Raw genomic sequence first — 16,108 nt, 5'->3', positions numbered from 1 at the left:
AACCCAAAAACAGTGCTGGCTACCTCGTCCTCCTCCACCACTGCTTCCACCTACACCACTACGTCCACCGCCTCCTCAAACTCCTACTCCATATAGACCTCCACCTCATAAATCAAGAAAATTTTTTTTAATTTGTACGTATTTTATTTTATGTCATTTCACTAATTTGTCTGTTACATATTCGGGTGAAATTCACCAATTTTTGGGTGTGATATACCCCTGCTCTACCTAGTAGACAGGTAAAAACATTTTACTAATTTGTCTGTTACATTCTCGGGTGAAATTCACCAATTTTTGGCTGTGATATACCCCTGCTATACCTAGTAGAGAGGTAAAACATTTCACTAATTTGTCTGTTACATTCTCGGGTGAAATTCACCAATTTTTGTCTGTGATATACCCCTGCTGTGCCTAGTAGACAGGTAAAAACATTTCACCAATTTGTCTGTTACATTTCCGGGTGAAATTCACCAATTTTTGGCTGTTATATACCCCTGCTATACATTGTAGACAGGTAAACAAATTTCACTAATTTGTCTGTTACATTCTTGGGTGACATTTGACCATTTTTGACAGGGACATAAATTTAAAAAAATCGTCTGTTATATTGTCAGGTGACATTTTACAAATTTTTCTGCATACAAACCCCTGCTCTGCATAGGTGACAGGGAATTAAATTTCAAAAATTCTTCTTTGATTGACGCTCGCCACCTCCTTTACTTGTAAGCTTAGGCTTCAATAATTTGTCCCACTTTTCCGCTCGATCAACATTTAGTTTCATCCATTGACCTCCCTTGGATGTGGTATTTCTTTCTCGCGCTCCCTCTCCGGCGTGGAACCCTGATTCGCCGATAACCGTGATCAACATGGTAAAGAACATCGAAAGTTGATAGAGAAGATATCCAAATGGATCGTGGACGTCACGGGGACGTGCGATCAGGCAGAAGTTATCTAGAGTCAACAAAGCGACAGCAGGGCCTCTCCTGTCTAACGTTTCCAAATCAAAAACACCCCAGTGACATTCCCTATAATTTTTTAATAATCATTCCAATAACAGGGCATCTTAAGAGTCCTGTATTGTTATTTATCATCACTACCACCCCGAGTCGGGAGTGGGTAATTGGTGCGCATTCCCTCCTTAACTTAGAAGCTTCTGCTTCAATACTTTGTCCCACATTTCCACTCGATCACATTGAATTTCAACCATTGACCTCCCTTGGATGTAGTATCCCTTTCTCACACTCCCTTTCCGGCGTGGAACCCTGATTCGCCGCTAACCGTGATCAACATTGTAGGCGTAGAAAAGAACATCGAAAGTTGATAAAGAAGATATCCAATTAGATCGTGAACATCACGGGGATGTGCGACATGGTGGGGCAGTATTTTTGCACACACCTACACGTACTGACTGATGGGTCTGCCCCCTTCAACTTCTCGGTCTCCAAATTGGGCATATGGCCTGAGCTTGCCCTCTACGCCTTGGAGGTGCTGGCCTGCCCTGCAGCCAGTGTTTTGTCTGAATGTGTATTTAGCACGACTGGAGGGGGTTATCACAGGTTATATTTCCCAATGTTTTGGGGTGTACCCTTATTTAAACAGAAAAAAAAATATTAAAACAAACTGTGTAGGCTACCTCCTCCTCCCCCACTGCCGTTTCCACCTACACCGCCACATCCACTGCCTCCTTAACCTCCTACTCCACATGGACATCATCCTCCAAGATCAAGATTATTATTTTTTATTTTTACGTATTTTATGTTACTTAAAGTAATTTCCCTATCCACATTTGTTTGCAGAGCACTTGCCATGCTCTTAACCACATTTTGCTGCCATTTGCAGCCTTCTAGCCCTTTTCCCTGACATTTTTAGAGCCATTTTAGCGCTCAAAAGTTCGGGTCCCTATTGACTTCAATGGGGTTCGGATTCGGGGTCAAGTTCAGGTCTAGAACTCAAACTTTTTTGTGAAATTCGGCCGAACCCGTCGAACCCGAACATCCAGGTGTCCGCTCAACTCTAGTCAAGTGCACAGGTGGTGAGATGTTATCTGGACAGTAAAGTGGAAAGTTTTTCTTCTTTTATGGTGGAGAAGCGAGTTTTGGGAAAGGAGGACTGAAACATTGTGTAGAGGGGCTGCTTGGACTTTAGGCTGAAGCTTTCTCTGATGTTGTCAATCTTTTGTTTGAAGTATGTGGCAAAGTCCTCAGCTGAGATGAGAGGTGGAGGGAGTATTGGGGGATGGAAAAGAGAGTTAAAAGTGTTAAATAGTTATTTAGGGTTGTGAGACAGGGAAATATAAGATAACATGTGAAGCATGCCTGTTTTGCAGCAGCAAGTCTGGATTTCAAATTGGGATGGCATTGTTTGTATGTGATAAAGTGCTCCTTAGAATGGGTTTTCTTCCATCACCGCTCTGTAGCCCTGAAAGCTTGTCTCAGTTCTTTAGTCAGACTTGTGTGCCAGGGTTGCCTATTGATTTTTCAGGTTTTATTATGTTTGAGGAGGGCAACTGAGTTGAGTGCTGTAGTTAGTGTGGTGTTATACAATGTGGCAGCAGCATTTGATTCATTGAGGGAACATATGGTAGAAAGTGGCAGAAGAGGGTCAGAAAGCGAGCAAAGATCAAGATGGTTAAGTTTCCTGCAAAGGTGTGCCAGTTTGTGGAGTAGGGAACGGGCAGCTGATAAGACAATTGAAGGGAATATAAGTAGATTGTGGCTGGATAGGGGGAGAGGTGAGTTAGGTTTGTATTACACTGGCTGAGGGTCGGCCAGATCATCGCTAACAAGCGTTTGTAGGAATGCTCGTTAGTGGTGATCTGCCTGTGTAAAAGTACAACCGATCTCCCAAAGAATGAGCAAACGCTCGTTCATCGGGCAATCGCATTTTTTATGAAAGCACAAAAATCGTTTGCCAGCAACACATTGTGCCATCTAATCATGCTCTGCTATGGGCAAATAATAATTCTGTAGGCGGATGATCAATGGCATTAGGTATTGCTCCTCCCCATACTGTGGAGAAGATCGCTGCAGGTAACTGCAGTGGTCTTCTTCACTGACAAGCAGGCGATTTTCAGGAAGGAATGCTTCCTTCCCGACATTCTTAAGGCTTATCTACCAGTCTAATACAGCCCTTAGAGAGGTTAGATAGGGAACAGAGTTGGGTAAAGATAAGATCCAGTGTGTGACCATCTTTGTGAGTGGTAGTGGAGGACCACTGTGACAGGCCAAAGGATGAAGTGAGTGCTAAAAGTTTAGAGGCAGCTGAGTAGCAAGTGTCAATTGAGGATGTTGAAGTCACCAATGATGATAGTGAGGATGTCAGCAGAAAGAAAGTATAGGAGCTAGGTGTTGAAGTGGTCGAAGAAGATTGGCCTGAAAGTCACTTGGAGGTTGGAGGGAGAGTACAATAGTTGCGATCAGAGTGTACTTCATATGAAGGGAGGATAATAGAGGGTAGCAAGTCAGTTGGACTGAAGGAGCAGTTGTCCGATAGACCAACACCTCCACCATGTTTTCTGCTGGGTTGGGGAGTGTGAGTAAAATGAAATCCACCATATGAGCGTACAGCAGGGGAGGCAATGTCAGAGGATGTGAGCCATGGTTCTGTTAAACCCAGGAAGGAAAGCTTGTGAAAGTTTGCTGCAGAACGAGCATTCCATAATGCTCCTTTAAGAGAGACAGGGGCCAGGAAAATGTTTTCAAGATTGCAAAAATTTGTAGAAGAAGATTGATAGTGGGAGGTAGACATTATTCTGAGGATCTGCTGAGGAGGCCAAGGATTTGGAGATACTGTATATCACATGCAATAAGAAGAGGCAGAGAAAGTGTTAGTACATGTACTGTAGGTGGGATAAAAGAGGACATGAGGTGGCTGTGGCTTTTATTTTAAGGAACAGATCTGATGGTAACATGGAGGGAAAGGTAAATAGTTTCTTTCAAGGTGCAAGGGTTTGGGGATATTTTAGGAAGTGTAAGACAACAGCGGTAATAATTGAGCAAAGCAGAACCGTTGCAGTGACTATTTCTTTAGTTACTTTTAGTTCCCTTCTGGTATAATTGTGGTATAATTCGATTAGGTGCACTTAATGAGCTGTACTTAAAAGATGCTGATGATTTTGCCATGCAATGAAAGTATGCTCCACGTGGGACGCCATCTCCATAGTCACGACCACTCTACCATTTAGTGATGCTTTGAAAAAGATCTATCGGACCGAAACGTCTCCCCCAGTGATCGCAATTTAGAGTGCTTTACAAATATTACAAACTAAGATTTGGTTGATTTTTTTATTTTGATAATTGTTTCTACCTTTTTTTTAATTATGATATATATACCTGGTTTTGTATAAAGGAGCACTACATTAAACCTTCCTTTGCATAACATATTTGAGAGTGCGTGGTTTCATTTATATTGATTAAAGTATGTATACAGTGTGGCAACACCCAAATATTGCTGTACAGTGCCCATATAATACCACTATTCATTGGTGTCCAAGTTAAAAAGGGACTTTAGCTGCCTTTTTTGTGTGAGAAAACAGTTGAAGGCGAAGCTGGTGTCTAGAGCAGTCACCTGGGAAGAGATAAAAAAAACAAAAAAACAAAAAAAAAAAAACAAGTGGAATTAATATATCAAAAATGTCATTTATTATAAAATATATAAAGTATGAAGAACAACAGGATGGTATACAGCGTACGGAGAAGCACAGGGCCAGTCACACCAGAACACCACCAATAAAACTGTGCAATATGAGGCACAGATAGGTACGGCCAAAAAATCGAAACGACCTCCTGACGAAGCCGTTGAGGTGAAACGCGCGTCGAGGTCTCGCGCTCAGGGTCTGACATCCATTCCGCCACCATGTCTTCAGGTACGTCCTGTCATTAGTACAGCTCCATACATCATACAGGGTACCCTTGTATGCATCCATAGTGGGTCCCTTGTACTTAGGTGCATGTTATTTCTGATTTCCAGCCAGTGATTCTCATTATTGGAGTCATCATCATTGGTCGGTCCTGGTGCCTATGCATTTTGGGGTATGGACGTTATGGCTCATGGTTTACCAGATCTGGTCTGTGGTACCTTGTGTACATAACCCTATTGGGGGCGACCTTTATATGTTACACCATTCTGGTTATCCCTGAGCCTTACGTTTAGATTTTTTGGTCGTACCTATCTGTGCCTCATATTGCACAGTTTTATTGGTGGTGTTCTGGTGTGACTGGCCCTGTGCTTCTCCGTACACTGTATACCATCCTGTTGTTCTCCATACTTTATATATTTTATAATAAATGACATTTTTGATATATTAATTCCACTTGTTTGGTTTTTTGTCTATTCTGGATGTGGTACAAGTGGTAATCATAGCTGTCTAAGTTGACAGAGCTGCCTTTTTGTAGGTTAATACCTGGGAAGAGATGCCTGGTGCCGCTGTACAGATATAAAGTAGATGTTCTAAAACTTTTTTTCGGATTGGACTATGCAGTATAAAGCAAGGTAATGGCAATACATCGATAAATAATATAAAAAACCCTCTTTATAATAAGCCAATAAGGTGCAACTGGTGAACACACTACAACTTTTCTATAAACATTGGCACAGGTATTCGATCAAAGTTGATATAGATGTATACCTGTTCCACCACATTTTTAGAATGTGTCCTCCAACAGTGGCTGAGAATATTGCCAGCTGTATAACAGTCTGTACAATGTAATCCCCTCCAGCGAAAGAAGTTCCCAAATAGTAGTTATCACTGCGTCTCACACCCAAAATATTGCAACAGTTTGGAAAGTGAGTGAGAAAGTGGGTGTGGGTAGCTATATAAATTCTTTTCACTTCAACTTTTATAAATAGCCACAAACTCACTCTAGTATAGGGGTGGCATAAAAAATTCTAGACTTTCTAGCATTTATAGACAAAAGTGTTAGATTTAAAAATGTGCCAAATTCATTAAACAACATATGATAAATTTGGTGCAAAGTACACCAATGCCGATTCAAGCAAAACTAACTTCAAACATTAGCCTCATAATAAATTCCCCTAATGTAAATATATAGTCAGAGGCAGATTGGCCATAGACCATACAGGGAAATTTCAAGATGGGCCGATGCCCAGGGGCCGCCTGGGCCCTCCTCACGGCCAGCCAGTGGAAGTTTTAAAAAATGGATTTTGTGCTGCTGGGGAAGTATTTTGTAGTGGTCTCTGTTGGGGTGGTATAATGTGCCACAATATAGTACTGCTGGCCCTGCCTTCCATCAATTTTGACCCAACTACAATACGGGGCCACTTTTAGAATTTTTTCAAGGGCCACTTTAAGTTCCCAGCCCACCCCTGTATACAATATGTTTTAGACGCCGGTCTTAATAAAGCCTGCACTAGCGGTGGATCCGCTGAAGTTATGAAGAGGTGCAGGCCTCTCCATAACTTCGGCGCATCCAGTGCCAGTTCTTAATGTAAGACAGCTTCCAAACGTTTAGACCATTTTCTACGCCTAGAACAGGCGTAGAAAATGATGAATGAGATGGGCCTGCCGGCCCAACCACTTCCCCACCCACAATTTTAGACCTGGCGTGAACGGGGAAAAGTCGCAGTCTGTGCCTGAAATATGCCTAACTTAGGCGTATTTCGGATTAGTAAATGACTCCCAATAAGTATACATTAAAATCACACAACACAGACAGTAGTTAGAGTTCAATACTCATGAATGACTGCCTATAAAATAGAAACTGATGGAAAGAAAGAAAAAAAACAATAATGAACCTCTTTGTAACTCTGAAGTCATGGTATGTCAATAGGGCACGAGAGGCTTATGAAGCAAGGTCATTAGCTGATCCCATTCCATATGCGGCAGATGCCAGCTGTATAATAGAGCTGGCACCTGGCTGCAATGACTGGGATCAGCGATAACTCAGATTACGTGGTCAGTCGCGGCATCTGAGCAGTTATATAGAGGGAGGGGGCTACCTCTGCTCTCCAATTGGAGCCCTCACGGTAAAATCATACTATGACAGCCTGGCACCGTAAAGGCTCTCAGGCCTCTCATAGTAGGCTGTGAAAAACCCATAGACTGCAATGGCATTGTACTGGTACAAGGGATCAGAAAATCACATGTTCGTGTCCTCTAAGGGGACTAAAACAGTAAAAAGTAAAAAAGAAAAGACAAATATTTTTAAAAAATTACCCCTTTATCAATGTTACTTATAAAAATAAATATACATAACAAACATAATTGGTATCAACATGTCCAAAAATATCCAAACTATTAAAATATAAAAAATATCTTTCCTGTAATGAAAAAAAATTTAAATTTGAATTCCCTATTTGTTGTCTCCTTTATGTGCCCCCTATATATAGTGCCTGTTACATGTGTCCCCTTTATGCATAGCATCTCTTATATGTGCACCTGTTAATTATGTATAGCACCTCAAATGTGCCCCCTTTATACATAGTGTTTCTCATAAGTGCCCGCTTTATGTATAGTGTTCTTTATATGTGCCCCTTTTATGTAAAGTGCCTATTATATGTGCCCCCTTTATGTACAGCACCTCATATGTGCCCCCTGTGTGTATAGTGCTCCTTGTATGTGCCCCCTTATGTATAGTGCCTCATATTAATATTATTATTATTTATTATTAAAGCGCCATTCATTCCATAGCGCTGTACATATGATAAGGGGTATACATACATAATACAGACAATTGCACTAAGCATTAACAAGACGAGTTACAAACTGGTACAGATGGAGAGGGGGCCCTGCCCGTAAGGGCTTACAATCTACATGGTATGGGAGAAGGACACAGTAGGAGAGGTTAAAGCTGGTCATGGCGGTATAGAGCCAGCAGGGTCACTGGTTGTAGGCTTGTCTGAAAAGGTGGGTTTCAGGTTTCTTTTCAAGGATTCCACTGTAGGTGAGAGTCTGATATGTTGGGGTAGCGAGTTCCAGAGTATGGGGGATGCACGGAAGAAATCTTGGAGGCGATTGTGGAAAGAGGTGATAGGAGAGAAGAAGGTCTTGTGAGGATCAGAGATTATGTGTGGGGATGTATCGGGAAATGGAGATGTAGAGACGGGACAGGTTGTGGACAGCCTTGTATGTATTTGTTAGTATTTTGAACTGAATTCGCTTGGTAATGGGGAGCCAGTGAAGGGATTGGCAGAGGGGAGAGGCAGAGCAGTAACAGGGTGAGAGGTGGATTAGTCGGGCAGCAGAGTTAAAGATAGATTGGAGGGGTGCAAGAGTGCTCAGTGGAAGGCCAGAGAGGATAATGTTGCAGTAGTCTAGGCAGAAGATGATGAGGGCATGTACAAGCATTTTCGCAGACTCAAAGTTGAGGAAAGCGCAGATGTGGGAGATCTTTTTGAATTGGAGGCGGCAGGTGGTGGAAAGGGCTTGGATGTGCGGTCGGAAGGAGAGGGCAGAATCCAAGGTCACTCCAAGGCAGCGGACCTTGGAGAGTGTGCAACCATTGATCGTGATAGATAGGTCTGTTGAGGGGGTTGAGCAAGATGGGGGAAAGATGATGAATTCTGTTTAATCCATGTTAAGTTTTAGAAAGCAATTTTTAAACAAAGATTTGTTTTTGCAAACAGTCGGTTGCTGCTGTGTATAGGGTTCCCACCCCGGGTAGTATATTTACAAAGATCACAGCAGATAAGTAGGATATTCTTTCTGTTTCTCTTTTTATTTTTTGTTTCAAAAATAAAGTATAATAACACGTTTTCGGCTATGCAAAGCCTTCCTCAGACACTGAAAGATTACAAAAAATGACAATCAAGCCATATGTAAGCACTATATTATGTTAACAGCATATAGTTCTAGCTAATAATATATAAAATATAAATAAATAATAGACGAAAATGAAAAAAATACAAATGATAGTAATAATGAGATACAGTGGCTGACTATGCGATCTAGTAGAACAAGCTTGTCCGGATCTCGATTTCTTCAAGTTGATATGACGTCCCAGCAACATGATATATATGAGATACAGTGGCTGACTATGCGATCTAGTAGAACAAGCTTGTCCGGATCTCGATTTCTTCAAGTTGATATGACGTCCCAGCAACATGATATAGGCCGACGCAGTGTCCACTTCATATAGAAAAGTGACTTCTGACCAGAGATGACCTCGAGATCCGGACAAGCTTGTTCTACTAGATCGCATAGTCAGCCACTGTATCTCATTATTACTATCATTTGTATTTTTTTCATTTTCGTCTATTATTTATTTATATTTTATATATTATTAGCTAGAACTATATGCTGTTAACATAATATAGTGCTTACATATGGCTTGATTGTCATTTTTTGTAATCTTTCAGTGTCTGAGGAAGGCTTTGCATAGCCGAAAACGTTTACACACGTACTGCCGTATGTTATTATACTTTATTTTTGAAACAAAAAATAAAAAGAGAAACAGAAAGAATATCCTACTTATCTGCTGTGATCTTTGTAAATATAAGTTTTAGAAAGCGAGAGGAGAAGAAGGAGGATATGGAAGATAGGCATTGTGGTATTCTGGATAGTAAGGTGGTAATGTCTGGAACAGAGAGGTAGAATTGTGTGTCGTCAGCATAAAAGTGATACTGAAAGCCATGGGACTCTATGAGCTGTACCAGGCCAAGGGTGTAGATAGAGAAGAGCAGGAATCCTAGGACAGAGCCTTGCGGGACACCAACAGAGAGGGAATAAGACAAGGAGGTGGTGTGAGAGTGGGAGACACTAAATGTCCAGTCTGCGAGGTATGATGTGATCCAGGAGAGGGCCAGGTCAGCGATGCCAAGAGATGAGAGAGTTTGTAATAGAAGGGAGTGGTTTACAGTGTCAAAGGCAAAGGACAGGTGAAGGAGAAGGAGAAGGAGGACAGAGTAATGTTTTTTGGTTTTGGCTGTTAGCAGATAATATCTATCTAGATGCTTTTTTTCTCTGCTTTGGCTTGTTTATTAATAAATTGATTACACCTGTAACTTTGTGGCCATTCCCTTTATGGGATGGACTTTAGCTCCTGTGGGCGGTGACTGTAGAGCATATATAGTTTGTTAAGATTGTATTTGGACTACCTGTTGATGAAGGCACATCGCCGAAACCTGGTCCTGGTCTTTTCATTTATGGAATAAAAGACATCTGATTCACATTAAGACGCGACTGCTGGGATCCTTTGTTCATATTACTGTGGATTGACGTCCTCTCCCGTGCAGCATGCATTTGAGTGAGTGCTGGTTTCTCCATACCAAAAGCAGATAATAGGTAACTTTGGTAAGGGCAGTCTCAGGCGAGTGGTGGGGTCGGAAGCCAGATTGTAGATGGTCAAAGAGGGAGCAGGAGAAGAGCAGAGAAGGACAGTTCAGAATGGACATGTTGCTCAAGCAGCTTTAAGGCATATGAAAGAAGTGATATGGGGCGATAACTAGACAAAGAAGATGGGTCAAGTGAAGGCTTTTTGAGGATGGGTGTAATGGTAGCATGTTTAAAACCAGAGGGAAACACACCAGAGGTTAGTAATAGGTTGAAGAGATGAGTTAGGGCTGAGGTGGGATGGGATTGGGTCAAGTGCACAGGTGGTAAGATGTGATCTGGAGAGTAGGGTGGAAAGTTTTTCTTCTGTGATGGTGGAGAAGCAGGTTTTGGGAGAAGAGGACTGAGTAGCTGTGTAAGGGAATTGTGGGGACTGTGCACTGAATCTTTCTCTGATGTTGATGAACTTTTGTTTGAAGTATGTGGCAAAGTCTTCAGCTGACATGAGAGGTGAGGGTGGGGGCACTGGGAGACGGAGAAGGGAGTTGAAAGTCTTAAAAAGTTGTTTAGGGCTGTGGGACAGGGAAGAAATTAGAGATGAGAAGTAGGCCTGTTTTGCATCAGCGAGTGAGGATTTGAAAATGAGGAGGGATTGTTTGTATGTGGTGAAGTGATCCTTAGAATGGGATTTCTTCCATCGCCGCTCTGCAGCCCTGGAAGCTTGTCTGAGTTTTTTGGTCAGGTTGGTGTGCCAGTGTTGTCTGTAAATTTTTCTGGTTTTGTTGGGTGTGAGGGGGCAACAATGTCCAGAGCTGTACTTATTGTGGTGTTATACAAGGTGGTGGCAGCATCTGGGTCTTGGAGGGAACAAATAGTAGACAGTGGCAGAGGAGAGTCGGAGAGCAAACGAAAGTCGAGACGTTTAAGGTTCCTGTGGGGGTATGTTAGCGTGTGGACCGGGGAAGCAGCAGAAGAGACCAGAGAAGAGAAAGTGAGTAGGTTGTGGTTGGATAGGGGGAGAGGCGAATTAGAAAGGTTAGATAGGGAGCAGAGGCGGGTAAAGATAAGATCCAGTGTGTGACCATCTCTGTGGGTGGGAGCAGAAGACCACTGTGAGAGGCCGAAGGAGGAAGAGAGTGATAGGAGCTTAGAGGCGGCTGAGAGGCAAGGGTCAATGGGGATGTTGAAGTCTCCCATGATGATAGTAGGGATGTCGGCAGAAAGAACCAGATGTTAAAGTGGTCAAGAAAGATAGTGGTTGGGCCTGGGGGGCAGTAAATGACAGCTACTTTTAGGTTGGAGGGAGAGTAGATGCGAACAGAGTGTATTTCAAATGAAGTGAGTGTAATGGAGGGTGGCAGTGAAGTTGGGCTGTAGGAGCAGGTGTCTGATAGGAAAAAACCAACCCCTCCACCATGTTTGCAGCCGGGACGGGGGGTGTGAGTGAAATGAAATCCGCTATAAGAGAGTGCAGCAGGTGGTGTCAGAGGGTGTCAGCCATGTTTCTGTGAGACCCAGAAAGGAAAGTTTTCAAGAGATGAAGAGGTCATGAATAGAGTTGAGCGAACACCTGGATGTTCGGGTTCGAGAAGTTTGGCCGAACTTCACGGAAATGTTCGGGTTCGGAACCCGAACCGAACTTCTGTCACGGCTGAGGATGGGGGAAATCCTCAGCCGTGCGATGCCAGATGCTGTAGGCCTACTCGGCCAGGAGAACAGGATAGGGAGCAGGTCACCTCCTAACAGCGTCCCTACCCTGACCCTAACTCCTAACTGCATGGGCCGACCTTAAAGGTAGGAGGACCCATGCGCAGGAACCTCGGATCCCTAACTCACCCTCCGTCCGGTCCCTGCGCTAGGAGTCAGGGTAAGACGACCTACTCCTCCTAGACGCGGAGGAGCAGGAGTCTCACTGGCCAAGCTGTTGGGAAAAAGGGGAACACAAACAGTTTTACGGGTATGGCAGGCGAACTAGAAGTTCCTCCAACCTGCCACAGCCTTGCTGACTGGATCCCTGAGCAACAGGAATCCAGAACCGTAAACTGCACAAAAGTGACAAGGAAGGTCCCAACAGAACATCACATACAACATGACATACAAGAAGCATAAACTTAAATCTATGACCACAGTGGTGGCTCTCACAGGCAGATGGAAAAACACAGGAGGCTGCTATCAGCAAGCATGCTGAAGCAACCTCCTGAGCCCTGCCACAGAGAGAGGTTATATAGGCCCAAAGTGGCCACACCCAAAGGAAGGACACACCCAGTGACATCACACACACACTGGGAAGGGAGTTAACCCTACACACACCACAGAAGGGAAACTCACAAAAAGGAAAAGTGTCCAACAGAACACACTGTGGCCGTTGCCGCAAGCAACGACATGGGTGGCACACGTGTCCAAGGAGTCAGCCCGAAGGCCGGGACACTGCCACCACATGTACAAAATACTACCTAAGGTTGCCACGGGTAACCACAGTGCGGGGAATGATGTCCGTGCGCACACAAACATAAAACACAGTGCACACCAGACATACAAACGTGCATCCACAACAACTCCCCGGGAACCGCACACAAGGCTGTTGTCCGCGGCAACCGCACCGAGGCCAACTACATAATGCCTCAGCTGCGGTTGAAATAACAACCAAAACCGCGGGCAACTGTATGCGACTCCCAAGGAGTCACGACCATAACCGTGGCCGTGACAACTTCGTCCCGAACCCGAACCCCATTGAAGTCAATGGGGACCCGAACTTTTGGGCACTAAAAAGGCTGTAAAACAGCACAGGAAAGAGCTAGGGGGCTGCAAAAGGCAGCAACATGTAGGTAAATCCCCTGCAAACAAATGTGGATAGGGAAATGAATTGAAATAAAAAATAAAATAAAAAAAATGACCCAATATCAATTGGACAGAGGTCCCATAGCAGAGAATCTGGCTTCACGTCAGCAGAGAATCAGTCTCTTCATGCCATAGCAAAGAATCTGGCTTCATGTCAGCACAGAATCAGTCTTCATGTCATAGCAGAGAATCAGGCTTCACGTCACCCACCACTGGAACAGGCCACTGTCACACATTTAGGCCCCGGCACCCAGACAGAGGAGAGAGGTCCTGTAACAGAGAATCTGGCCTTATGTCAGCAGAGAATCTGTCTTCATGTCATAGCAGAGAATCAGGCTTCACGTCACCCACCACTGGAACAGGCCACTGTCACACATTTAGGCCCAGGCACCCAGACAGAGGAGAGAGGTCATGTAACAGAGAATCTGGCCTTATGTCAGCACAGAATCTGTCTTCATGTCATAGCAGAGAATCAGGCATCACGTCACCCACCACTGGAACAGGCCACTGTCACACATTTAGGCCCCGGCACCCAGACAGAGGAGAGTGGTCCCGTAACAGAGAATCTGGCCTTATGTCAGCGCAGAATCAGTCTTCATGTCATAGCAGAGAATCAGGCTTCACGTCACCCACCACTGGAACAGGCCACTGTCACACATTTAGGCCTCGGCACCCAGACAGAGGAGAGAGGTCCTGTAACAGAGAATCTGGCCTTATGTCAGCACAGAATCTGTCTTCATGTCATAGCAGAGAATCAGGCATCACGTCACCCACCACTGGAACAGGCCACTGTCACACATTTAGGCCCAGGCACCCAGGCAGAGGAGAGAGGTCCCGTAACAGAGAATCTGGCCTTATGTCAGCGCAGAATCAGTCTTCATGTCATAGCAGAGAATCAGGCTTCACGTCACCCACCACTGGAACAGGCCACTGTCACACATTTAGGCCCCGGCACCCAGGCAGAGGAGAGAGGTCCCGTAACAGAGAATCTGGCCTTATGTCAGAGCAGAATCAGTCTTCATGTCATAGCAGAGAATCAGGCTTCACGTCACCCACCACTGGAACAGGCCACTGTCACACATTTAGGCCCCGGCACCCAGACAGAGGAGAGAGGTCCCGTAACAGAGAATCTGGCCTTATGTCAGCACAGAATCTGTCTTCATGTCATAGCAGAGAATCAGGCATCACGTCACCCACCACTGGAACAGGCCACTGTCACACATTTAGGCCCAGGCACCCAGGCAGAGGAGAGAGGTCCCGTAACAGAGAATCTGGCCTTATGTCAGCGCAGAATCAGTCTTCATGTCATAGCAGAGAATCAGGCTTCACGTCACCCACCACTGGAACAGGCCACTGTCACACATTTAGGCCCCGGCACCCAGACAGAGGAGAGAGGTCCCGTAACAGAGAATCTGGCCTTATGTCAGCACAGAATCTGTCTTCATGTCATAGCAGAGAATCAGGCATCACGTCACCCACCACTGGAACAGGCCACTGTCACACATTTAGGCCCCGGCACCCAGACAGAGGAGAGAGGTCCTGTAACAGAGAATCTGGCCTTATGTCAGCACAGAATCTGTCTTCATGTCATAGCAGAGAATCAGGCATCACGTCACCCACCACTGGAACAGGCCACTGTCACACATTTAGGCCCAGGCACCCAGGCAGAGGAGAGAGGTCCCGTAACAGAGAATCTGGCCTTATGTCAGCGCAGAATCAGTCTTCATGTCATAGCAGAGAATCAGGCTTCACGTCACCCACCACTGGAACAGGCCACTGTCACACATTTAGGCCCAGGCACCCAGACAGAGGAGAGAGGTCCCGTAACAGAGAATCTGGCCTTATGTCAGCGCAGAATCAGTCTTCATGTCATAGCAGAGAATCAGGCTTCACGTCACCCACCACTGGAACAGGCCACTGTCACACATTTAGGCCTCGGCACCCAGACAGAGGAGAGAGGTCCTGTAACAGAGAATCTGGCCTTATGTCAGCACAGAATCTGTCTTCATGTCATAGCAGAGAATCAGGCATCACGTCACCCACCACTGGAACAGGCCACTGTCACACATTTAGGCCCAGGCACCCAGGCAGAGGAGAGAGGTCCCGTAACAGAGAATCTGGCCTTATGTCAGCACAGAATCTGTCTTCATGTCATAGCAGAGAATCAGGCATCACGTCACCCACCACTGGAACAGGCCACTGTCACACATTTAGGCCCAGGCACCCAGGCAGAGGAGAGAGGTCCCGTAACAGAGAATCTGGCCTTATGTCAGCGCAGAATCAGTCTTCATGTCATAGCAGAGAATCAGGCTTCACGTCACCCACCACTGGAACAGGCCACTGTCACACATTTAGGCCCAGGCACCCAGACAGAGGAGAGAGGTCCTGTAACAGAGAATCTGGCCTTATGTCAGCACAGAATCTGTCTTCATGTCATAGCAGAGAATCAGGCATCACGTCACCCACCACTGGAACAGGCCACTGTCACACATTTAGGCCCCGGCACCCAGACAGAGGAGAGTGGTCCCGTAACAGAGAATCTGGCCTTATGTCAGCGCAGAATCAGTCTTCATGTCATAGCAGAGAATCAGGCTTCACGTCACCCACCACTGGAACAGGCCACTGTCACACATTTAGGCCTCGGCACCCAGACAGAGGAGAGAGGTCCTGTAACAGAGAATCTGGCCTTATGTCAGCACAGAATCTGTCTTCATGTCATAGCAGAGAATCAGGCATCACGTCACCCACCACTGGAACAGGCCACTGTCACACATTTAGGCCCAGGCACCCAGGCAGAGGAGAGAGGTCCCGTAACAGAGAATCTGGCCTTATGTCAGCGCAGAATCAGTCTTCATGTCATAGCAGAGAATCAGGCTTCACGTCACCCACCACTGGAACAGGCCACTGTCACACATTTAGGCCCCGGCACCCAGACAGAGGAGAGAGGTCCCGTAACAGAGAATCTGGCCTTATGTCAGCACAGAATCTGTCTTCATGTCATAGCAGAGAATCAGGCATCACGTCACCCACCACTGGAACAGG

Source organism: Bufo bufo, chromosome 2 (genome assembly GCF_905171765.1).
Source record: "Bufo bufo chromosome 2, aBufBuf1.1, whole genome shotgun sequence".
Taxonomy (NCBI): Eukaryota; Metazoa; Chordata; class Amphibia; order Anura; family Bufonidae; genus Bufo; species Bufo bufo.
This window is presented reverse-complemented; position numbering follows the sequence as displayed.